This window comes from Bactrocera tryoni, unplaced genomic scaffold (assembly GCF_016617805.1).
Source record: "Bactrocera tryoni isolate S06 unplaced genomic scaffold, CSIRO_BtryS06_freeze2 scaffold_7, whole genome shotgun sequence".
Taxonomy (NCBI): Eukaryota; Metazoa; Arthropoda; class Insecta; order Diptera; family Tephritidae; genus Bactrocera; species Bactrocera tryoni.
In genome coordinates this window covers 5853771-5880824 of record NW_024396366.1, presented here as the reverse complement: position 1 = coordinate 5880824, position 27054 = coordinate 5853771, and the positions used below count along the sequence as shown (strand labels likewise).

Genomic DNA, 27054 nt, shown 5'->3' with positions numbered 1-27054 from the left:
TACGCCATCATTAATGAGAGTTTTTAGTAATGACTCTACGTCGCAAAATGAAATTACATGTCTGCTTTTTGAACCAAATATTATAAAGGTCTGGTTTGGCTGGCTTTCGCTTTCTTGAAGAATTATCTGGTTTCTATAGTAATTTACGGGCTTATCCACCGTCTCTATAGTGCAGGTCAGTGACTCCTCACTGTGCATGGTGGCGCAGTCGGAGCTTGCCTCCATTTCAATTCCTACCATATACATGTGCTGTCTGGACAACGCGTCAGCGACATGGTTTTCCTTTCCTGGTTTATAGAAAATTTTTGCGTTGAAGCTTTCTATTAGAGACTTCCATCGTTTGATTTTTGCGTTCGGGTTTTTATCAGAAACTGCAAACGTCAGAGGCTGGTGGTCAGTGTAGATATTCAACTGGTTAACACCGTACAGGTAGTACCTCAAAGTGTTAAAAGCCCATACCATCGAAAAGAGTTCTCTTTCATTTGTTGCCAAATGCTCTTCTCTATTTCTAAGTGTTCTTGAGATCATGGTAATGGGTTTTTTCTCTTGTGAACGGACGACCCCCAAACCCCTTGAGGATGCATCGGTTATTAAGTCAAATGGTTTAGTGAAGTCGGGATATGCTAACGTGACATCTTCTGAAGCCCGAATTTCTCTAAGTTTATTGAATGCATCTATACCTTCTGGTGCTAGTTGAATTTTAATTTTTTTGGACTGTGTGGCACTTAGTTTGCCATTTTCTCCCTTTAGCATATCAGTCAGAGGTTTTGCAAGGCTGGCAAAATCTTTAATGGAACATCGATAGTAGCTAGCCAATTCAAGAAAGGAACATAGTCCTGCTCATAATATTTGATTCCATTGACTTTATCGGGGCTTGTTTTCACACCTCCCCTTGAGACAACAAATCCTAGGTATTCTACCTCGGTCTTGAAGAATTTCGATTTTTCGGCGGATATTTTCATATTTGCCTCATAGAGACTCCGCAACACCCATTCGATATCTTTCAAATGGTCTTCTGCCGTTTTTGATCAACGTAAACGTGGCAGGTTTTGCCAATTTGCTCCCTGAGGACATCGTCGATTGCTCTCTGGAAGATGCTTGGGGCGTTTCTTAGCCCAAAAGGGAAACGACGGAATTCATATTTACCATTGTTAATGGAGAAAGCGGTTTTCTCCCAGTCTCTTTCTGCTAGCTCGATCTGGTGAAACCCAGATTTAAGGTCGAGGGTGGTAAAATATTGTGCACCTCTTAAATTTGACAAGATTACCATTGCGTCTGGCATAGGGTATTTATCTTCGACTGTGACCTCATTCAGTTTCCTGAAATCAATCACAAGACGTTTCTTCTTATTTCCGTTTGATCTACTCCCTTCTTATCAACGACCCAAATTGGGTTATTGTAAGGGGACCTTGAGGGTCGAATGATACCATTGACGAGAAGTTCAGCCACTTCTTTGTTCACAAAGTCGGCTACACCCATAGGCTATGGGTAAAGTCACGAGTAAACCGGTTCATCGGTTTTTGTTCTGATTGTACCAATTATATTAGTGTTGAAGGGTAGTGACTCGTTAGGATCAGCAAATGCCTTATTTCTACTTTTGATAATTTCACAAAATTGCTCACGAACTGAAGATGGAACTTCTTCACTTTTTGTGTCGATAAAGTTCACATTTTTACATTCATGGAACAAGAGCTTTTCAGTTTCAGAATCGTGCTTTATTGTACCCGTACTGAGGTCTCTTTGGGCGTTTAACTGATTGAGCAAATCGAGCCCAATTATGCCGTCGAATGTTGTTATATTTGGTAGTATAAAGAAATCTGCAGTTACGCCAAACATCTTAATTCCACACTTTTGTGTTACAGGACTATTGCCGTGCAAAGACTTTACTATATATGGTGTGGACGCTGGAATTATATTTTTTAGCTCAGGTATTGGTTTGATGTAATTTTTCGAAGCTCCTGTGTCCACTAATAATTTAATTTTTTTTCCTCGATAACCTACTCCTCGCTTAATCCACGGGAGTAGGGACTTCCCCTTAAAAAATTCAATTGCTCCTCCTCGAGATCTTCAGTTCATCTTCGGCTTCCTGATTATAAGTTGCCTCACTAATCTTTTCTTGATTTAAGGTATTAATGCGTTGCATCTTTGGTCCAGTAACCCTATCTGAATCTGCCTGTCGTTTTCCCTGCTGTTGATTTGAACTATAACCCTGTCTACTATTACTTTGATTCTGTTGCTGGTATTGGTTGGCTCTCTGTGATGGTTCCCTACGCCAATTTACATTTTGTCTTAGTCTTGAAACCGATGGGTCAACGGCCATGGGGGTCACTTGTTCTTGCTTGTTAGCCCTAGTATCGTTTGTTCTGCGCTGTTTATTTGCAAAATGCGGTTTTTTTTTGTTGCTGTTGCGTCTTTTTCTCCGAATTATTGTTTATTCCTAGTTTATATTGGTCTTCAATAGACGTTGCGAAATTTGAAGCAAATAAGTACCTTTCCCTATTTGACTCCACCTCCTGGGCTAATGCCAGAGCGCTAGGTAGGTCTTTAGGGCGAGAGGCAAATAGTATGTCACATAAAGGTCTTTTAAGGCCTGATATAAAAACTCTTAAAGCGTCCGCTCTATATTTTTCGCAAATTGATTCTGATATTTGACCCTCATCGATCATTATGGTTTTATTCGTGAGGAGAGTTAATATTTTCTCAACCTCGTCGAAATATCGAAGCACAGATAGGTTACCCTGTCGTAAGGTGGATAATTGTTGTTCGATTAAATATATCGGTCGTTTGTCTGCGTACGTAAAGTCTAGTCTCGCGATTATTGCGTCGAAATATAAAACAGTGTTGAAGGATGCTAAAATGGCATCAGCAGAAGCCTTTATTTTATTTCTAATTATACCAACTGCTTGGTAGTGTCTAGAACTTCCCTGGTAACTTTTGAAAACTTCGTAAGATGTATGGACAGCTTGTCGCCAAGACACGCCACTGATTTGCCCGTCAAATTCTGGTAATGATTTTACCAGATCAAGGGGTTCGTCACACTTTACATTCGGTAATATTCTTACCGGTTGGTATATTTTTGGCGTTTGACCAGTGGTCAATGTAGTCATTTGCTCCGTTAATCGTTGGAGCTTAACCTCGAAAGTCTGTATTTGTTGTTCAAGAGTGCTTGAGACGGCTGCTTGAACCACTGCGGTTACCTGATTTGAATCCATTTTTCTGGTCACCTGTAGTTTAATAATTCTTTCTAAGAGGTTTTCTAATTCTGAGTCACTCATAGACTTGGAAATTAAAATTGAATAGACTTATAACCGTTCCTATAGTCGAACCAATCAATCACACTGTTTTGTTGACATGGCGAGATAGTTTCAGTTATGTATTACAATTTTCTTCACAAATTCTGTTTCTAAACACAATGTTTTTGAGAAAAGACTACACTGTTTCTTTTTTAGGATGGAGTTATGTGTAGAAGTTCACGCAAGTGAGGAAAGTTCTCTGATCGCATTCACTTGGGAGTGGCCAGAAACGATTCTTTTACACATGGCTCAAGCAGCTCACTACTTCCGGTCTTTGACCAAGTATCCTCTGGGTAGCCTAAGAACATCCGTTCGAAGGCCAGCTAATGTGAGAAGGCGAAACATCCATTCATATGGTTGTGCGCTGGGTTTGGGACCCGCCACGTAAAAAAAAACCCCAATGAAAGGAAGCAACAAGCCTCGGATGAGAGACCCCCCTTTTGATGACGACCATGACAAACGAAATAAGGACTACGATTTGAGGGCATGCACCTGGAATGTCCGGACCCTTAATTGGGAAGGTGCCGCTGCCCAGCTGGTTGATGTCCTCGCGAAAATAAAGGCTGACATCACCGCCGTCCAAGAAATGCGATGGACGGGATAAGGACAGAGACGAATAGATCCTTGTGACATTTACTACAGCGGCCATATACAGGAGCGCAAGTCTGGTGTTGGATTCGTGGTGGGAGAGAGACTCCGTCGCCGAGTACTATCATTCACTCCGATGAATGAACGTCTAGCCACAATCCGCATCAAAGCGAGGTTCTTCAACATATCGCTGATTTGCGCCCACGCCCCGACGGAAGAGAAGGACGAGGTGACCAAAGATGCCTTCTATGAGCGCTTGGAGCGCGCTTATGAGAGCTGCCCCCGCCACGATATCAAAATCGTGCTTGGCAACTTTAACGCCAAGGTGGGCAAAGAAGGTATCTTTGGCACTACGGTCGGTAAATTCAGCCTCCACGACGAAACTTCCCCAAATGGGTTGAGGCTGATTGCCTTCGCCGGGGCCCGAAATATGGTTATCTGTAGTATTAGATTCCAGCATAAAAAGATTCATCAAACTACCTGGCTGTCTCCGGATCGAAAAACTACCAACCAGATCGATCATGTTGTGATAGACGGAAGACACGTCTCCAGTGTTTAAGATGTGCGTGCGCTCCGAGGTCCTAACATCGACTCGGACCACTATCTTGTTGCAGCCAAGATTCGCACCCGCCGCTGTGCAGCAAAAAACGCACGCCAAAAAACACAAGGAAGGTTCGACGTCGAGAAGCTGCAATCACAACAGACAGCCGAACGATTTTCTACTCGGCTTGCACTCCTGCTCTCTGAGAGCACTCGTCAACAACTCGGTATAAGGGAACTGTGGGACGGCATTTCAAATTCCTTACGTACAGCTGCAACCGAAGCCATTGGTTTTCGGAAAGTGCAAAAGAACAGCTGGTACGACGAGGAGAGCCGTGTCGCAGCGGAGAGAAAACAGGCAGCCTACCTCGCAACGTTATGATCGACCACAACACGTGCGGGATGGGATAGATACCGAGAGTTGAGAAGGGAAGCGAGACGCATTTGTAGACAGAAAAAGAAAGAGGCTGAAATGCGTGAGTACGAAGAGCTTGATGAGCTGGCCGACAGGGGTAATGCTCGAAAATTCTACGAAAAAATGCGGCGGCTTACAGAAGGTTTCAAGACCGGAGCATGCTCTTGTAGAACCCCCAAAGGTGATCTAGTCACTGATGCCCAAAGCATACTTAAATTATGGAGGGAACACTTCTCCAGCCTGCTGAATGGCAGTGAACGCACAACGCCAGGAGAAGGCGAACCCGATTCCCCAATCGATGACGATGGAGCAGACGTTCCATTACCCGACCATGAAGAAGTTCGAATAGCAATTGCCCGCCTGAAGAACAACAAAGCGGCAGGGCCGACGGATTGCCGGCCGAGCTATTCAAACACGGCGGCGAAGAACTGATAAGGAGCATGCATCAGCTTCTTTGTAAAATATGGTCGGACGAAAGCATGCCCAACGATTGGGATTTAAGTGTGCTATGCCCAATCCATAAAAAAGGAGACCCCACAATCTGCGCCAACTACCGTGGGATTAGCCTCCTCAACATCGCATATAACATTCTATCGAGCGTATTGTGTGAAAGATTAAAGCCCACCGTCAACAAACTGATTGGACCTTATCAGTCTGGCTTCAGACCTGGAAAATCAATAACCGACCAGATATTCATCATGCGCCAAATCTTGGAAAAGACCCGTGAAAGGAGAATCGACACACACCACCTCTTCGTCGATTTCAAAGGTGCTTTCGACAGCACGAAAAGGAGCTGCCTTTATGCCGCGATGTCTGAATTTGGTATCCTCGCAAAACTAATACGGCTGTGTAAACTGACGTTGAGTAACACCAAAAGCTCCGTCAGGATCGGGAAGGACCTCTCCGAGCCGTTCGATACCAAACGAGGTTTCAGACAAGGCGACTCCCTATCGTGCGACTTCTTCAACCTGCTTCTGGAGAAAATAGTTCGAGCTGCAGAACTAAATAGAGAAGGTACCATCTTCTATAATAATGTACAGCTGCTGGCGTATGCCGATGATATTGATATCTTCGGCCTCAACACCCGCGCCGTTAGTTCTGCTTTCTCCAGGCTGGACAAGGAAGCACAGAAAATAGGTCTGGCAGTGAACGAGGGTAAAACGAAATATCTCCTGTCATCAAACAAACAGTCGTCGCACTCGCGACTTGGCTCTCACGTCACTGTTGACAGGTACAACTTTGAAGTTGTAGATAATTTCGTCTATCTTGGAACCAGCGTAAGCACCACCAACAATGTCAGCCTAGAAATCCAACGCAGGATAACTCTTGCCAACAGGTGCTACTTCGGACTGAGTAGGCAATTGAAAAGTAAAGTCCTCTCTCGACGAACAAAAGCCAAACTCTATGAGTCGTTCATAATTCCCGTCCTGCTGTATGGTGCAGAGGCTTGCGCGATGACAACAACCGATGAGTCGACGTTACGAGTTTTCGAGAGAAAAATTCTGCGAAAGATTTATGGATATATCGCATTCGATGAAACGATGAGCTGTACGAGATATACGACGACATTGACATAGTTCAGCGAATTAAAAGACAGTGGCTACGCTGGCTAGGTCATGTTGTCCGGATGGATGAAAACCCTCCATCTCTGAAAGTATTCGACGCAGTACTCGCCGGGGGAAGCAGAGGAAGAGGAAAACCTCCACTCCGTTGTAAGGACCAAGGGGAGAAGGACCTGACTTCGCTTGGAATATCCAATTGGCGGCAGGTAGCGAAAAGAAGAAACGACTGGCGCGCTGTTGTTAACTCGGCTATAATCGCGTAAGCGGTGTCTACGCCAATTAAGAAGAAGAAGAGGTTTCTTTTTTAATAAACTCTGGAAAATTTGTTTCACAAAATTTTATGATTAGCTCCTTATAGTCTAAAATAAATTCCTTTCCGTCTATTTTGAAAACTTAGTTTTAATTCAAAAGAAATTATAATGTTTTGTATTTTAACTACTTACAATACTCGAAACATCTTTTTTATTATAAACTGCTTTCTGATGAATCCTCAGATCCTTGGAGTCCTTGAAGGATACGTTTTTAAAGATTGTAGCGATTCTCTGTGAGTCCTTGTAGGATACGTTTTTAAAGATTGTAGCGATTCTTTGTGAGTCCTGGGGTCCCTTCAAGTCATTAAAGACACTCCACCGCAAAATACCTTGGTGATTTTTACTTTCTGGAGAATCCTTCGTATCTTCTTTACCAGGTTGGGCGCCAATTATTTTTAGGCACTAGTGCGCTTTATTCAGGCTCGATCAGAACTGAACTCTAAAACATTCTTACTCTTAAGTCTAAGCCTAAGCCGTCCTCACTGCCGCTGCCGTCGTCGCTGTCGTTGCTATGTTTTGTCAGATGCAGTGTCAGCGAATCCCACGATTATGCCGACTTGCGTGTAGTGTAAGTCGTCGCTTGTTTGCGCTATATTTGTGCTGCGCCAGCGGATCCCACGGCTACGGTAGCTTGTGAGTATCGTTTGTTGTTGCTTGTCGTTGGATCATAACTCGGGCCGTTGGTCATGGACTGGGGTGGTGTTAATGTTCGGCATTGCCTGAAACGGATATTAGGCAGACAATGCTGACTTGGTATTTTGGTGGTTTGCGTTTCGAGTTAACTTATTATACTCTTCTGGTCGCAACTTCCGTTGATTGAATCGAATAAAGTTCAAACGCTCTGTTTCTATCTTTGCATACATGTCTACGACATATTGATGAAAGAGTCTCCGACATTTCAAAATATGATTTTCCTGATTTTGTCGTATCATAATCCTATGTGCATAATAGTTCATAGCGCTGACATTTTTATTGACTTCACGTTCTGAAGAGAAAAAAAAAACAAACGGAAATTTAAATCATTTCATACTAATTCTTGTTAAACAAAATTGGAAGAGTATATTAAACACAACAAACACTCACGTGGGTTTGCGGGATCTACCATTTTTAAATTAATAGAGTATCCATCTTCAACCCGACAAAACAAAATTGGGTACTGTAGGGCATCGTAAGAGCGATGTGTTTCACAAACACGTTGTAATTGATTATTTCTTCTAAGCAATACAATGTCACGTGATTGAAACTTATCGCCGACAATCACCACAGCAACTTCATTATTTATAGGTGCATTAAATCTTCGTTCGTGTTCTCCGATTGGTCTTCTATCAGCACGAATAACGATTTTATGATCATCAGACGGCATCTGATCAAGTGCTGTCCGAAAAGTATTAATCAAATCATTATGTTCATGGAGCTCTTGCTCTTCGTGGCATTTTTAGAAGAAACTAAACTAAAGATAATAAAGAACTTCAGTAATAATTTGATGAAATCCAGCAAATTCTGGACTCGAAAAGCACCAAAAAGTCACGAAAAGACACGAAAGATGTTAAAAATATGCTGAAAATGTGTCAAAACTCAATTAAAAATTGGCCAAAAAATCGAAATAATTTTGTCTTACCGTTCGGAAGCGAAAATGAAACGTTCGAGATCGTCTGCACTCGAAAAGCACCAACAAGTGACGAAAAGACACGAAAACCTGCTGAAAATGTGACAAAATTCAATTAAAAATTGGCCAAAAAATCCAAGTAATTTTTAGCTCACTAATCGTATATTAAACAAAACAAAAATTCACTCAATTTTTTAATTTTTTTCACAAAATATTAAATTTGACATTTTGTCACAAAGTCATATGATGCATTTGTAACATTCAGAACACATGTTTAGCAAAACAATCGATTTTTATCTCATTAATCATTGTTTTTTTTTTAATTTTTTTTTAACAAAATATTCAAATTAAAACGATGATTAGAACGAAAATTAATTTGTTTTTATCAAAATACTCACCAAAAAATGCGAAGAAATTAATATTTTCAAAAATCGATTATGATAAGATCAATCACCAATGACGTCCAAAGAGAAAAGAGAAATGATAACAAATTGCTATTTGCATCACTCCGTGCAATGCTCTCCAATACACAAACGACCAAAATGTATTCAATACTAATGAATGCTGTATGCGGTACAAAAAATGCCTGCAACAAAAACACACTCACTTCACATACGCACCGCACACACATGCGTTATCGGATTTCAACCAAACTTCATATAAACTATATATGGGCCACTGCTTACGTAGTGTATAAGTTTGGTTGAAGTCGCACTACGCGTTTATGATTAGTTCGGCGACGTACATATACGGACTTATTTTTATATATATAGATAATAATTATGTGTTTGGCGGAAAAGTGAAGGATCATTGGTGGCGCATTGAATTCCAGAATTAGGGCAGTCCTCACCTTCATATGGTGATTTGGATCGAAATTCATCCCGAGTTTGACTCAGAAGAAGGGAAACTTCTTCTGGATCGTAATTGTTGCTGTAGAATCCCTCCAGAAGAAGAAGACCCAGAGCTTCATGAATGTCAAATTCATCGGCATACACAAACTTGTTAAAAAAATAATACTTCTATAAGAAGCCGATTCAACTTTCCACGCCAATAATGTGTCGAGACACGAATTGTGTCACATTCTTCGGATGATTTTCTTCGTAACGGAGGTAGAATTTGTTTACTTAAGCGTCGAAAGGAAGATGCTTGGGTAAATAATTACCACCCAGAGTTGCTAAGGCAACATGGATATTCAGCCATGCGGATCAAACGAAGCGATAGCGTACTATATAGCAAAGTACCTATCGAAAGCAGAACCTGCAGGTATAGATTCTGGAATTGCGCAGGCAATACAACAGATTCAACGACAACTTTTTCTATAGCTTACTTCTTCAATATATTCCTTATCGTTTGGAAACTGAATTACTTGAAGGTTTCGATAATGCAAAAGAGGCGTTTGTACTGGAGTTGCAGCACGGTTGGTCGGAGGTTCTACACTACACAGCCTATTGAAACTACCAGTACAAAAAGATGGCGTCATCATTGACATGCCACTTCTTGCAGGAAATTATTTAAGAGGGATGCGCCAGTTATGGCAAAAAGTTGAGTTTCTGTTCATAGACGAAATTTCTATGGTGCCTTATGAAATGCTTTGCATGATCGACTCTCGTTTACGCCAACTAAAGAGACAGGACGCTTGTTTTGGAGGTATAAATGTCATACTCTTTGGTGATTTAAAGCAGTTACCACCTGTCCGAGGACATCAAATATTTCAACAGCCAGAACATATGAAACCCGCTAGACATTTGTGGCGACAATTCCGCCTGGTTGAACTCCAACAAAACATGCGTCAACAAGAAGATACGACATTTATAGATGTGCTTAATGCTTTAAGAGTTGGAAAGTTGACGTCGAAGCATCTTGAAGTTCTTCTTGAAAAAGTGTCAACAGATACCACTGAAGAATTCTCGATTGAGAAAGCTTTAAGGATTTACCCTACTAACGACCAAGTTGTTATACATAGTGAAAAAGTTCTGAAGAGCTTTCAAGATAAAGGGACTGTTATTTATACGATAAGAGCACAAGACCTACTCATTGACGCTACACGAAATTTAGGTAATAAGGACTTAAATACTGTAATACCGCATGATATCAATAAAACAGGAGGTGGAGCAAAAGTGATGTTAAGGTCGAATATTGACGTGTCAAAAGGTTTAGTGAACGGTAATATGGGGTTTGTTACAGAAATTATCTGGCCAAATTTTCACAATAATGCACGAATTTTTCCTTCATTATTATTGTTAGTTTATACAAAGAATTATTTTTCACTTTTTAGTTTGATATGCTTTAAAAGCGTGTTTTTTAGTTTTTTTTAAACTATATTTATTAATTATTTTTTTCCAGATCGAGTTTGCTCTATTTAAAAAATGTAGTTATTTGAAAAATGGCGAAAATGTACTAAAATAGAGCGAAATTCCCGGTTAGTGGATTATGTTTTGACACAATTTAGTGCTACAGATGTAACGTCTGATACACAGAAGGATATAAAGTTAAAAATTTCGAGTGTTTCGTCAAAATTTCCCAAAAAATGGACTGAAGCAAATATGATGATTGAACGTTTTTTAAACAAAAATCGCAGTTGGTTAGAAGGAACAGATTTACAATTTCACCTACAAATGTAACATATCTTGGTAACAGAAACGCGCGCCGAAATTACACTTCAAGCCATTTTGGATAAAACCGCTAAACATTTAATTGAAGCGCGAAGTGAAGTTTTCAAAGAAAATATATCTGCTAAGTCGTCATTCACACTAATCAGCAAATGGGGATGTGACGGAAGCTCGGCCATAGCGCTTATAAACAGAAATTTGAGAACTGCGATTCTACTGATGAGTATCTGTTCTTTTTTGCAACTACTTCGCTATTGTTCCATTGAGGTTGAGTGACGATGCCAGCCAAAATATTTTATGGTAAAATCCGCGGCCTTCGTCTACACTCTATTGTCGCCCAATTAAGCTTATTGTTTCAAAGGAAACAACTGATTTTACTACATCAGAAACTAACAAGGTTTTGGAAGAAGTAGCTCAACTGCTTCCAACACTTTGTGATAATCGCGGTTCTCAAATTTGGGTAAAACATAATCTTTTACTTACAATGGCAGACAGAAAAGTATGTAATGCTTTGACTGGTACACTTTCTTCACAAAAATGTTACATCTGTGTGCTACTCCCAAACTGATGAATGGCGAATTAAAAGACGTAGTGGTTGAAAAAGAGCATTACAGTTTCGGTTTGTCTACTTTGCACGCCTGGATTCGATATTAATTGCAATAAATTCGAAAATCTTTGTTCCAAAACCAGAACCCTTTATCTTAATTCATATTCGTGGTACTATATGCCAGTCACCGTGCACAAACTCCTGGTACATAGTACGGAGTTAATTAGAACTTGTACCACTTTTCTCCTTACACGTACGTATACGTGGGTTCATACATCTCTGTTGCCCTCATTCAGTAGTGTCATACAAAAAAAATATAGCTGAGCTGCTCTAATAACCCTAATCGACAGCTGATTCAGGGGTCTATTTCCTGATTCGTGATTTAAAATACTTTTACCATTTTAAGCAAATATTTTTAGTTAACTGTTTTTTACTTCCTCTTTATTAATATACAATTTCTAATGAATTAATACTAATAATAATAGTACTAATAATTATTATTAAGTGTTTATGCGACTTCATGGCATTTCACACCTTAACACAATATTCATCACACAACTTACAGCATCGCACCACGCAAAAAACACAACCATACATCATACATCTAACCAACCGCTCTACACACTATAACCGCCACCCAACCGACCAAAAAGGGTTGGTTAGATCGGTGTGGCCCCCAATTCGATTCTTACGCCCGTATACGAGACGTCTCGCCAGCTTAGCAACTGTTGATTCGCTTTTAATTGAATTTGTGGTCCAAGATTGGAAAAACCCTTTCGGTCGTGTGTGTGGTTATGCACTGGCGGCAGCAGTGAACATAAATAAAAAATTATATATTTAATAAAAATTATAACACAGTGTGCAGATATCTAAGTGTGAATCCATTGAAGTTCGCCCACAAAAAAATATAAGTTGTGAATTTTTACTTTTTACTTTCCAATTATAAATCTTTAATTTAAATCCAAACAAAAAGGGATTCATAATCAAAGGCTAAAGGTAAGTATACCCAGCGGAACTAAGTGTAGCGAACAAATGGTCCTTCGAGCTTCTTAGACAGGCACCTAAAATATTTAACAGAATCAATCAAATGGTGAAGTGAAACAAACCAAGAGAACAAAATTTTGGTTTAGAAAAAAAAGTATAACACACAAAAAAAAAAAATTACGTACATACATACATATTTAAGTGATAAAATCTACCAACTAACAAATCAAAACTCAAAACCTTCATAGGATTACATAGCAGCAAAAATTCAAGCTCTTCATTTAGAAAACGAAAGCAAAATTCTTTTACCCACTGCAGTCATCGCTATTGAACATAGGTGATAATTATTCAAATTAAGAACATTAATAGATCAAGGTTCTCTAACATCCTTTATATCATCTAAGGCTCAAAATCGGCTAAAGTCAAAAATTCAAATTTTCAAATTTCGGGAATGGGCGGAAGAATTATGCAAAATTCAAACAAAATTTGCCCAATCACCATAGTCTCCCCAAACGCAGTTATAAGAATAGACGCACAAGCCATCGTTCTACCGCAACTCACAAATTTGCTTCCATGCTGTGAAGTAAATAATAAAAAGCAATTGGAAAAATGCTCATATTTCAAATTAGCAGATCCCAACTGCCATACCCCATCACAAATCCATTTGTTATTAGGTAGTCACTTAATACCTCAAATAATTCTTGAAGGTATAGAAAAAATATCCAATAAAAATAAAACTACCATTCAAACCAACTTTTCTTGAAACCACAGCTCTAGGTCACTGTAGAATATCAGCAACCCAGCAATTTCTAAGCCTGGAAAAAAGCCTGATAAAGAAAAGTGAGCTTAAATCAGCATATGATAATGTGATGGACGAATATCTAGACCTCAATCATATAGAAGAAGCTGTACCATATGAAAAAGTATAAAAAGGTAGATATTTATCTTTTTATCTGCCGCATCACGGGGTAAACGACCTGATAAAACCACAACAAAAGTACGAGTGGTTTTCAGTGCCTCAAAGTGTACGAGCTTAGGCAAATCACTCAACGATGGACTATACACTGGCCCAACCTTACAACCTGATCTCATGCTGCTAATACTAAATTGGCGCATGTTTAAATATGTTTTCAATGGAGATGTAGAGAAAATGTACAGACAAATTCTAGTACATAAAGATGACCAAGATTTCCAGCGTACAGTCTTCCGCAAATCAAGTAATAGTCCAATCAGCGACTACAAGCTTAAAACCGTCACCTTTGGTATCAATTGAGCACCCTATTTGGCGGTCAGGACACTGCATGAAGTGGCACAAACGTGTGAAACAAATTTGCCTTTAGCAATTTCTGTATTACAAACACAAACATACGTGGATGATATTCTATCAGGTAGCCACAGTCTGTCATTATCGTGCGATTCACTATATCAAGTGATCAAAACATTAAATTCAGCGGGGTTTCCCTTAAAGAAAATTACATCAAATCATCCCGAAATAATAAAAAACGTAAAAAGAGAAGACTTATTAGATACAGATTTCCTTAAATTTGAAACGGCTAGTACAACAAAAACCCTAGGGATTCAATGGAATGCGATAACAGATCAATTCTCATATTCAATTGAGTCAATATTTTTAATGTTCGCCATAACCAAACGCCAAATTCTTTCCTCGGTGGCAAAACTTTTCGACCCGCAGGATGGCTTTCGCCAATAATGAATCAAGCAAAAATCCTTATTCAAGAATTTTTGCTAACAACTTGCAAATTTCACCCCTAACATTAACGCAGAATTACACGGTTTTTGTGATGCCTTGGAAAAGGCTTATTGCTCACAGTCTAAGTACGCACTCGGTACGATAATAAAATATCTGCACACCTCTTGGTAGCCAAAGCCAAAGTTGCACCTTTGAAGAGACTCAGTCTGCCAAACTTGAACTGAATGGTGCTCTACTATTAGCAAAATTAATTTTAATAGTTCAAACCCATCGGAAATTAACCGATCATAAAATGTATCTTTGGTCAGACTCAGAAATAGTTTTAGCATGGTTAGAAAAAACACCCTAACTGGAAGAAGTATGTATCTAACCGAATATCTCAAATTTTAGACTTAGTTGGCCCAGCAAAATAGCAACATGTTGCAAGTGCAGATAAACCAGCGGATCTTGGGACAAGAGGTTGCAAGCCACTTCACCTCACCAGCACTACATTCTGGTGGAACGGTCCCACATGGCTAACAGAATCACAAGAATTCTGGCCAAAGTCTCCCGCTCGGAATATAATACCGCCGGAAAGTCGGAAAATTGAAAATTTCCAAATCACTCCAGAAGAGGATGATAATCTCCAGCGATTTTCATCATTTCCAAGAGCACTAAGAGTAGTCGCTTACATTTACAAATTCACCCAACGACTTAAACAAAAAATGAAAGGGATACCAAAGGATCCTTGCGTACATCTAACGCATTCCGACTTGCAACATGCCAAAGTTAGTCTGATCACATACACCCAAACTCGCGATTTCAGTCGAGAGAAAACAAAGTTGCCCGAAAGACGACCACTCGAAAAGGGAAGCTTTCTTCTCGTCTTAAATCCATTCTTGGACACTAAGGCATTAGTAAGGGCAAATGGAAGATTAGCGAATTCCAGCCTCCGTTAAAACGAACGGCATCGCTTTATGCAGCAAATGGTCCGACAAGAATTTTATATACCGCGACTAAGGCCACAACTTAAAAAGACGCTTTTTATGTGTAAACAATGTTCCTTGTACAATCATAAAATTCGTATGCAGGTCATGGCCGCTTTGCCACCTGAACGCTGTAATTATGCTCTACCCTTTACTATTACTGGGGTTGATTTTGCTGGACCTTTCCAGATAAAGGCCTCGATGTTAAGATCTTCTTCATTTAGAAAAGGGTAAGTGGCTGTCTTTGTATGTTTTACTAAAAAGGCAGTATACCTCGAGCTTTGTTCAGATCTGACAACTGCGGCTTTCCTAGCAGCATTTGCACGATTTGTCATGCGACGACGAAGATGTGGACGAAATATTTGAAATTTTTTCATTGAGTTTACTTTGTTTATTAAACACTCGTAGAAGTGTTCATCTCGGTATACCAAAGTCAGCCCAATGGCGACATAATGTACTTAAGAACTTTGATGACAGCCGTTTCAACGAAATGATTCGTGTTCGCCCGGACGAATTTCGCCGCAAACTAGATTATATAAAGGACGATAGTGTATTTAACACAAATTCTAGTGGAGTACAACTTCCTTTAGATCTACAATTAAAATTAGTGCTATTTAGGTTGGGATCTTCCGGAGATGAATTATCTATAGGAAAGGTTACTTCATTGTTTGACGCGGGTGATGGGGGCACTATTCAAAATATAACTAAACGCGTATTTAAAGCAATATTGAAATTAAAAGAGAAGTTTCTGTTTTGGCCAAATGAAAATGAACGCTTGGAAATTGTTACTGCAACGCGGAAAGAGATGCCAGGTTATATAGGATATATTGATGGATCCGAATTAACGTTGGCTGAAGCGCCAGCTAAAAAACATGAACTTTTTTATTCACGAATACGCCAATATGCTATTAAATGCAAGCTGTAACTATAGGCTACGAGTAAGACAAGCCACAATAGGATACCCTGGAAGTGTTCATGACGCCAAAATCTTCTTGAATAGCCCTCTTGCAAAACATCGTCAACGATTTTTATCTAACACTCAGTGGATTGCTGGAGATAGCGCTTATCCACTCAAGCAATTTTTATTGACACCGTTCAGGCAAAATAGTACGGACTACACTACGGAAGAAAGAGAAAGTTTCAATAAGTACTTTTCAAAATATCGTGTGCGAATTGAGAACTGTTTTGGCATTTCAAAAGAAAAATTCGGTATCTTGAAGAAATTGAAGTTTAGAATGATAAATGAGCAAAATAAGTGGATCATGGCATGCTGCATTCTCCATAATATGCTAATCAATTTCCAAATTGAAAACGAAGAAAGTGTTGAAATTAACCCATCTCAATTTAGCTTACCACCAAGAAGTAACACAAGATCTATCCATCTTGACTTCATACAAAATCATAGATTAACTTAAATTCTTGTTTAAACGTATATTTAATATTCATTAGTATTAGTATTCATATATAAAAATGTGTTTTTTTTTTATTTAAAAATTAATATAAAAAGTAATTATTAAAAATAAAATTCAGGTAATTTAAAATTCTCTTGCACCACTTCTTCCAGTTCTTCCACTTATTTGTATTTGTGTTTCAATTCCTCCATTGCCAATCTTTCTTTCATTTGTATCTCCATTATTTTTAAATTTTCATTACTTTCCAATTCTTTTAGTTTCATCTCCAGTTCTTTGTGTTTCAATTCCTCCATTGCCAATCTTTCTTTCATTTGTATTTCCATTATTTTAAATTTTTCATTACTTTCCAATTCTTTTAGTTTCATCTCCAGTTCTTTGTCTTTTAGTAGTAATTTTTGCTTTTCCCTTAACTCCACTTCTTTTTCTTTAATCATCAATTCCCTTTCTCTCAATTTCAACTCTTTCTCCTTAAAACTCATTTCTTGCTCGATTTTCTGCTGCTGCAGTTCTGGAATATATTCCTTTACGAATTGTCTTATTTATGCATTCGCTTTCGCATATAGCCGCAGAAGACGCTGACTCCTTGAGCTCTACTTCCGAATAGTCTTCGTTGTTCTCCAAACTGTCGTTTATTACTGCTGACTCAACCACTCTACCGCCGAAATTGTCATCCATTTCATTAAAAAAGTACACATTTTAAGTAAAGTGGCTGAAATATAAATGTATAGTTAAGTACCTCTAGAAGAATGAATAACATTTAAATTCTCAAGTTCTGATGCGATTTACTAGTCGTTCCGCTTCATTTTATGGTTTGAACCATTTACACAAATTCGCAATTGTCCTCAATACTATTTGCTTCACTTCTATACGCACGCAGAAACAGTAAAAATTTAGTTTTATTTACAAAACAAAATCTTACCCTTTTTAGTTTCGCCTTGCATACTCCCTGCACCTGCCGAGCCTTCCCACGCTTTTGCTTTGTTATATGTTGTACGCATATAACGAACCTTCGAGCGTGTCAGCTTCCAGTCCACCGCATAGCATAGAGTGAAGTAGACGTGTTTATTTTGTGATCCTCAAATTACATAGCAAATTCAGTATTGTATTGGGAAAAGATAGTTCTTTTTTGTGTGGGACATCCAGAGAGGTTAAACCACCTAAGTGGACATCAGGCCTAAAGAAAAAGATAAGTACACTTCGATTTTTAATAATATATAATCATTTGCACTTACCTTTGGGCTTTTTTTCCGCGCCAATTTGTGAAAATAAATACAATTATTTCCCCTTACAGGAGTGTGCACTTAATTTGTATTTTTATTATTCTGCCGTTTTGTTTTCTTTGTTTTGCGATCTATCAGCTGTTCCCCTTCTCGTGTTTTCGTTTTTTCTTTTGGTTGGTGCATTGCCAACCATCCCAAACACAAGTATCAGCTGTTCCTTTTTCCTTTGGTTTTCGCATTGCCAACTATTCTAGTTTTAAATTAGACAGTAAAGTTAGGTACTGAACGTACACATCGAGGGTGTTACCAAACTATTTTTCACGCTGAGGTATGGCCTCCGAAAATAGTATTGGGCAAACACCGGATAATCCTTTCCGAAGGATTTCGAAAATATTGAGAACACCGCCTATTGGTAAAAATGAGGAACCCACCGTTGCTGGATCAAAGGAGAAATGTGATACTGCCGATCGAGTAAGCAAGGAGAATAAGCGTGAGGAATTGCAAAAGGGAGAAACGGTCAGCTTTTTTAGCAAACTGGGCAAAAAAATAAAAGAATTGGAGAGCATGATGGCCGGTCAAAGGCACATTAACCAAACCATGCGCGAACTTGTGAGCAGTATAGTGGCGTTACACGCAAAATCGGAAAAAGTAGAAAACCCACCGAGAAGAGTGATAATAGGAAAATCATCCCAAGTCACTATTGATAGAGATGATAACACCCCAAAGAGAATGCGAGAGGCATCAGGCTTTTTTCCACCCACAAAAAAGCCAAAAAACGTAGCTGAAAAGGAGCAATTGTCGTATAGTGGAGCAGTAAAAAACACCCAAAAGGATACCACGATACTCCCAAACGCAAATGAAAGATGGACAGACGTGGTTAAAAAGAGGAAACCGACAGAAAAGAAAATAAAAACAAAGCCGGATGCAATCATTATCACGAAAGAAGAAGGGCGTCGTATGCAGATATTCTGCGGAAAATAAAAAGTGACAGTGGGCTTGAGGAATTGGGTTCGAACGTAACCTATGTTCGAGAAAACACTCAAAGGAGACCTTCTTTTAGAACTAAAAATGGAGCAGACACGAAAGAAACCGAATCTTTCCAAAGCGTCTTGGAAGGAGTGGTTGGAGAAATGGCTATGATACAGCCTAAGACCCACAACGTTACCATTGTATGTAAAGACCTGGACGAAATAACAACCCCAGAAGAAATTTGCTCAGCACTGAAAAGGGAATGTGGAATCCAAAGTCTGCAGACAACGAATGTCAAAAGTCTGCGAAAAACGCGTAGCGGCACACAAATAGCACTTATATGCATGCGCGCTCAAGATGCTAAGGCCGCACTCAAATTGGGAAAAATAAAAGATTGGGTGGTCAATCTGTCGCCTTCGAGAATATTCGACTATTCCCAGGTGTTACAAGTGTTTCCATTTGGGACACATGCGGCGTAAATCGCTGCAGTTTGACAGACAGATCTTCCCTATGCACGCGCTGTGGAACTGCAGGGCACTTAACAAAGTCGTGCACAAACGTTCCGAGCTGTATGCTCTGCAAAGGGTAGCACTCTGTATTGAGCACGACTTGCCCAAAGTACCTCGAGATGATGAAGTCTCTAACACATAGAACATTGATGTCGCCATACTAAGTGAGCAATACTCCCAGCGTCCGGAAAGCACATGGATTGCAGACAAATCTGGCAAGGCAGCAGTATGGTCCTGTAAAGGGCAACCTTTTAAGACCTGCTCCAGAGAAAAACATAATTGCTTCACATGGGCGAATATTCAGGGGATTTATTTTGTAAGTTGCTACGCTCGTCCCAGCGCAGCAATCGCAAAATTCAGGATTTCCTCTTAAGGCTATCTTTAGAAACCAGAGAGGCAAAAACACCTATTATAATAGCGGGTGATTTAATGCTTGGTCAAGTGCATGGGGCAGCAGATGTACAAACCACCGCGGGCAGCTAATTCATGAATTTCTGAGTCAAACGCACTTAACAATATGTGAACACCGGAACTCGAAACGCTTACCAAAAGGCAATAAAGGATCCATAATTGACATTATGTTTGCAAACGATTCGCTGAGCAGGCACATTAAGTGGGCGGTGTCTGACATATACACAAACAGTGATCATATGGCAATTATAGCGCAAATTTCGTACTCCCGAGATCAAGAACTTTTTAGCAGAAACCCCTGCCGAAAGCGAAGCTGGAAACAACAAAATTCGACGCAGACCTGTTTGAGCTAGTCTGGAGTGCATCAAAGGCATCAGGTGACGGCGCCGCTCACCTGGTATCAGCAGTTCGAAAAGAACTGGTCGCAGCATGCGATGCAACAATGCGTAGAACGTCACATCACAACAAGCGGCGGCCTGTATATTGGTGGAACGAGGAAATTTCCACGCTGAAAGCTCTGTCACTCAGCTAGACGGCGTCTACAGCGTAACCGGGGTGAAACTAACGAAACCACTTTAGGGAAGAATTTAAAGCCACAAAAGCTCCTGAAGTCGGCAATTACCCATGGCAAAAATCATGTTTTGAGAAGCTGTGTAAGGGGAAATAGCTTGCAATGACGCCAAGTTATTCTTACAAAATATGTATGTCAAGATTTAAAAACAAGCAGCAGCAACCTAAAGATGCATCTTTTATGGGAAAGGTTGTCATCGAAACATTATTCCCGAAACACGACCGGATTTCATATGTCAAGCGACGAAACGAAGCTGCAGAGTCACCCCCGCTAGTCACGGAGAGAGACGAACTATTGGCAATAGCAAAGAAAATCAAAATGCCAGCGCCTGGGTTGGATGGCATACCAAACAGAGCTCTGAAGGAAGCCATAAGCTCAAAACCTCGAGTTTTTCAGTAAAATGTACAACGCTTGTATAAAGGAAGAGTATTCCCCGACTCTTGGAAGGTACAACGTTTGGTTCTGCTCCCAAAACCAAAGAAACCACCTGAAGAACCGTCATCATGCCTGCGACCACTGTGTATGCTCGACACAATGGGTAAAGTGTACGAAAGTATAATCTGAAACCGCTTGGAGTTAGCAATCCAAAAAGCCGGCGGACTATCAGAGAGGACAATACGGCTTTATAAAAAAGAGATCCACTATTGACGCACTACAGCAGAAGTCGTCGATACTGCGAAATGTGCGGTAAGTGGCAAAAAGGTGGAAAGGTGGCACAAAAAAGTACTGCGCGCTGATTACCCTGGATGTCAAGAATGCGTTCAACTCGGCAAAATGGGCAGATATAATAAAAGCCCTGGATGAAATACGGGCCCCTGAATACCTCATAAACATAATAATGAGCTATTTTAAAAACAGAAGGCTGATTTTTGCATACGGACGAAGGCACCAAGAGCTACTCTATCTCAGTGGAGTACCCCAAGGGTCAGTGTTAGGCCTACTATTATGGAACCTTATGTATGACGGGGTGCTAAGAGAGACAGCAACCAGAAGACGTTAAACTAGTAGCTTATGCGGATGATCTCATGGTCGTAGCAGTGGCCAAACAATTAGTCGACCTGAGAAATAAATGTAATGAGTGCATAAATGGTCTACGCCAATGGTTCTCTTTCTGTGAGTCTGAAACTGGCGGAGGAGAAAACAGAAGTTTTACTTATAAGCACTAGGAAGATAGAAGAACGAATAGAGCTCACTATAGGGGAGTGCGAGATTACCTCGCAGCCGCACCTGAAGTATCTGGGAGTAATATTGGATTCCAAATTAAAATTTAAAGAGCACCTGGAGTATTCTTCCGCGAAGGCAAACAAAATTTATAATGCCCTAACGAGAATGATGACCAATAGAGGCTGTGTGCGTTCCAGCTGGCGATTCTTAATAGCGAAAGCAATGAGTTCCGTAATTCTGTATGCGGCACCAGTATGGATACAGGCAATGGATATAAAAGCGTATGCTAAACAAATAATTGCAGAGCATAGGCTTTGTGCAATTCGAGTAATAAGTGCTTTTCCGGACTATATCAACCGACGCTGCTGAAGTATTAGCCAGCATGCCGCCTATTGACATCCAGGAGACGAACTCGAGCGTCTATATCAGCTATCAACGCCTAAAACAGTATCGGCAAGGACAGATGAGAGAAACAAGAGCACTAAAATGTGGCAGGAGCGGTGGAATTCCTCATCCAAAGGGCGATGGACTCACCGACTTATACCAGACATCCATTCATGGATAGACAGACGACATGGGGACCTAGACTTTCATCTGACCCAAATACTTAGTGGACATGGATGCTTTAGAAGCTATCTTTTCAGATTCCACAACGAGATTAGTCCGAACTGTCCGACGTGTGCAGAGTATATAGAAGACTCTGAACATGTATTATTTTATTGCCCTCGATTTTCGAATACAAGGGAAAAGCTAAAAACCGCACTCGGTGGTAGTTTTATGGTCGATAATTTAACGACACTCATGTGCCAATCGACTGATAAATGGAAAGCTGTCAGCGAAGCGTCAGCATTCATAATGAGCGAACTGAGATCCCTTCAACAGACTAGGCGTCCGTCAGTCCGCGCAATAGAGGAGACTTAAATGTCTTGTCCCTCCCACGAAGTAATACTTAACCGGTGGTTCCGTGGGAGAGTCTTGAGTTGGGAGTAGGTTAGGTTTAGCGGATTAAAGTTCCGCACTCCGGCTTTCGATGCTTCCCCCTACTATAAAAAAAAAAAAAAAAAAAAAAAAAAGTCCACCGCAATGTTGCTCTCCTTTGAAAATCGTCTATAATACATTTGAGACGTTGGCTTCTATAATTAAAATTATAATAGATTACTTCTAAGTTGTATTTTAATTAATAGATTTACCTCAAAATCCCTGTTTTATGACAAAAATTCAATCAATGCCTTTTCTTCTTCAAACATCCACTTTCTGGTTGGGTTGGAACGCACCCGCTTTGCTTTTGTCTAAAAGCGCTTTTAATTAGTTAAATTGTATTTAATATGCATTTTTATATTACCTGTATAACATGATATTGCTCCATTATTCTGAAAACCATCGACAAAAGAAAATTGAAAGAAATTTAAATTTAAACGCTGAACACATAAAGAGCGACAGACTGCAAACTACATACACACGTTCACGTTCTTATGGCAGGGATAATGGGATGCCCAACTCTCCTGTCACTGGAAATGTGAGAGCCGCTCACCTAACGAACTTTGACAGTTGACTGGATTGAGTAGGTTTTGACGTTATGCAATTGGAATGACTGGAACGGCCAGATTGAAATTATACGAAAAATATATGTGAACGGAGAAATTTGTTGCCGCCGTTCAAGATCGTTAATAAAAATTTAAAACAATGAAAATCAAAGAAAATGCGAAATTTAAACATATTTCATGAAACGTTTTGTAATTTGATGCATAATAGAAATCATTTTCTATTACAAATGATTAAAAACATTCATTAATTGACAACTAACAGGCTTAATTCACCTTATTAAGTATTGAAAGATCGAAAGTCAGTTGTTTTAATATATCATAAAATCATAAAAAAGGATTTAAGTGGTTTCGCCATATATTAAAAGTCCAATATATAATAATTTGCAATCGTAATAAACGTTGGGCGTTTTAATTTAAATGCCCAAAAATTCTTATTTTGTTCGATGTGGCCACAATGGAAAATGTTATAAAAAACGCTTATTTTGAGGCGCTCTCACACTGGAATAAGTTGGGCATCCCATTATCCCTGCTTATGGGCAGTGTTATTTTGACAGCTGCACGACTACACGACTGCAGGCCGACAGTTGTCGTTCTCGCTAACTTCAATATCCTCCTATTTTTGCCAACGACAGTAGGACGACAGTAGAGTTGACAGTAGAATGGAAGATAGAAAGAGGTAGAGTGGTGATGCCACTAATATGTAAAATGTAAAATTATTCACAGCTCGAACAAACTTGAAGTTATTTTACAAATAAAAGCATAAAAAAGCTCTATTATAGCTCTATTATATCATTTGTAATAACAATTGATAATTTAAAGCAAAAATATTTACCTGTTTACTTATTTTTTGCATAAAAAATTTCACTTTGAACAAAATATTAAAATTTCATTGAAGTGAAAGGTATTAGTATGGCCACAACGAAATTGTGTACATGCAAAATGGACAGCTGTGTTGTCTTGTGTACATGCCGGCCATTGTGTTGTTGTTGCTTCTCAAAATGTACATGTAGTAAGATGAACAACGACGTTTTCAGTTCACTGTCGTGCTGCTGCAGTCTGTCGCAGTCAGTGTGTTCACCACTTTAAACACAAATGTAACCACAACACAAAAGCAAACTTATGTTGAAACTGCAGAAATCAGCTGATCAGTTATGACGAACCGAATACATAGCGTTCAGAGTTGTATTTGCGTAAACTTATTTTAGTATGCAATCCAACAACAAATTTTTTACACTAGCATAAAAATTTATGATTTTATGATTTTACGATGCTTTAAGACACGTTGTGAGTACCCCAATTATATTTCACTGCACAGGCCGATTAAAAACATGAAGCAAACACTTATTATCTAATAATATCAAATGATAAAACTTATGTTGAAACTGCTGATATTTCCAATGCTATACTATGATTTCCAATGCTAGAAAAAAAAATTAATTAATTAATTGCAAAAAATTTTAAAAAAATATCACATAAAATTCATTCAGCTACCTTTTTTAATGAGCGCGAATGATTTGCTTTTTTAATCGTTTTTTTTATTACCCTATTTGCGATTTTCTTTTTGCCTTAATGACATTTATGTTGTTGCGAGATATCTTAATCGAAATTTTTGTTTTTAAATCTATTTCATTATGCGCTCTAAATTGTTTGTAGTAAAAAACAATAAAAAAAATATTTACGATTATACACGCTATACATAGCACCACTGTTTGAAATTCAATTGGGCACTATTAATGCAAGCAGTGATGTGTTTTGAAATTTCGAAACTTTCACTATTTGAGACTGCACGAGAATGAATAAAATTGAGAAATATGTTACGGAATAAAATTTCATTCGTTATTTGATACTCTCGATATTCGTACTTAATGGAAATGTAGAAAAAAATAACCCAGGTCGGTATGACACCCGGGTGCTCATGGCCTTTGGCATCCAACTTTTTTCTGCACTACCGGAAGAATGGAGTACCACGGCGACCTTAACTAAGATATATGTATGCTTTTATCGAGATATTCTAATTCAAAATCGAAACTTTCCAATGTTACAGGCAAATAAATGTAATCCAAAGTTTTAAGGGAAACGTAATAATGAATGATAATTTTTTTTTTATGTGTTTCTAATTTTTGTCTATTATCGTTCAGAGTCGAATATCGATAGTATCGATCATTGGAAAACGATCAGTACGCATTATTAATACCCTGCAATACGGAGGTAACAGATTGCGCAAACACATAGAAACATTTCCAGCTGTTCACCAACACTGTTATATTTTGTGCAATTTTCGAATGAATGGGAGAAAGCATAAGTAAGAAAGAGAAAACCTGTCGACTTTCTAGCTTATCGAAATATTAATAAGTTAAAAGAGAAAAGGCGGTACACAATTTTTCAAAAAGAAGTATTAATAACTAAGCTTGGAAATGCGCAATAGTTTGGTTACTTATTTCTTATTTGATCAATATTTAAATACGAATATTGCTTTTAAATATTTCTACACTCGTGGCCACGCAAAGTTTACCACTATACTGTTTTAGATTTGTAATAGGTCTTTTTGGTTCGTTCGGGATTTTCTTCAATTTTGTTTTTTGTTAAGATTTTAGTAAGCAGAAGTAAACTAAATTATATTATCTCATCATAATTATAGTTTTTAAATTGTTACTTTGTTTGTTGAGCAAAACTACAGGTTATAGTGTTGAGAAATATGCACAGCACTTGAAAATTTTGAGTGGTAAGCATTGCGTGGCCACGAATGCAAAAATAGAATTCAAGGCTAATTTTTTTAACTAAAACTTTCTTTTCTGCAGATTAACAAGAGGAGAAAGAATGTTTGAAACAACTTTATAAAAATGGCTGTACATTGCTAGTAGTGATATCACACGATATCTGTTTAATGTAAGTGGCACTTAGTGCATACATATGTACATAACAAAGTTAGACAAAGGAAGCTTAATAAAATTATGATCTTACTTTTTTACAGTTGCAGCGGCTTGGTGGTTATACGTTTAATCAAACCGCTGCCTTTGAAACTGCACAATGAAAGAGAAACTTTGCAATACGAGTATCATCTATGACATCGAGATGGAACAGTGAGTACCGTTGGAAACAACTGTGCTTGTACCAATAGCTTTCAACTAACGAATTTTACTAATACTATAATATTTTTTATTTGCTACAGTTACCCAATGGTTGTGTGATAAGGGTTTTGAGGCTGGGTCAGTGTTTAACACCATACAAATGGGCGATATCGATATCTGACCGAAATTGTATAAGCATATCGTGCGCGTGTGGATGTTACTGAAAATGAAAAAATGTTACAGAAAAAAAAAAAAAATTCTAATATTCACAAATTTCAAATTCATCTTGAAGATTCGCTACAAATAAAAGATTTGGTTGTTATTTTGGCTGAGATGGCAAAGGATCGCGGTGGTGTTTGGATATGTGTAGGAAACAAGAAAATTAAGAAAAGTATTACCGACACCTTCAAGGAGCTCACAACTTCTCTATTGGTACATAACCATTTTAACCCTGAGTACTAAAATTAACCCACATTTTATGTTTTGACAAGCAAAGGTTGTCATCATTAGTTAAATATCTGAAATATTTGATATTTGCTTTTGTTCTCAGTAGGCTTAGATGCTAACAGTACCAATCACACAAACTTTGTTTTTAGAAATTATTGTGCAAATAAATAATATTGTTTTTCTCGATAAATCGTTTACCTTGAAACCCTCTCTAGAGTACGATTAGTGGATTGATAAATAAAATAACCAAATTAATGGTTATATCCTTATCTTTATTTCTTAATCAAACAACATAAAGCGTATTACTCGTTATTCGAGTTTACAACTTCTTGCTAATAGCTTCTTACTAAACAAAACTTTAATAAGTACTGTGTCTTCTACACAATCCGGCAACCCTTACATAGTAGATTGTTATCTAACCATCGCTACTCGTACGTTCTGGTAACTACGATTTTCAATGTCTTGTTTGTTATTGCAGTATATCTTTGATTGGTTTGTGTTCTAGTATTCGTGTTCACCACAGTATTGTTCCTTCATCCAATATTTTTTTCGCTTTGTCTCGTTTAATACCAAGCCCACATAATGCTCAAAACCTATGAGTTAATACC

General features: G+C 38.7%; 2 long non-coding RNA genes across 2 annotated transcripts; one reads left to right on the top strand and one right to left on the bottom strand.

Annotated features, from left to right (window-relative positions):
- Positions 1–17119: 17119 nt before the first annotated feature.
- On the bottom strand, positions 17120–17967 carry LOC120781493. Its single transcript, XR_005706087.1, has 3 exons — positions 17776–17967; positions 17463–17717; positions 17120–17252 (listed from the first exon to the last, which is right to left on the bottom strand). It is a non-coding gene; the product is annotated as an uncharacterized LOC120781493 (long non-coding RNA).
- Positions 17968–25587: 7620 nt separating this feature from the next.
- Positions 25588–26598, top strand: LOC120781725. Its single transcript, XR_005706145.1, has 4 exons — positions 25588–25653; positions 25730–25817; positions 25903–26011; positions 26101–26598. It is a non-coding gene; the product is annotated as an uncharacterized LOC120781725 (long non-coding RNA).
- Positions 26599–27054: the final 456 nt, after the last annotated feature.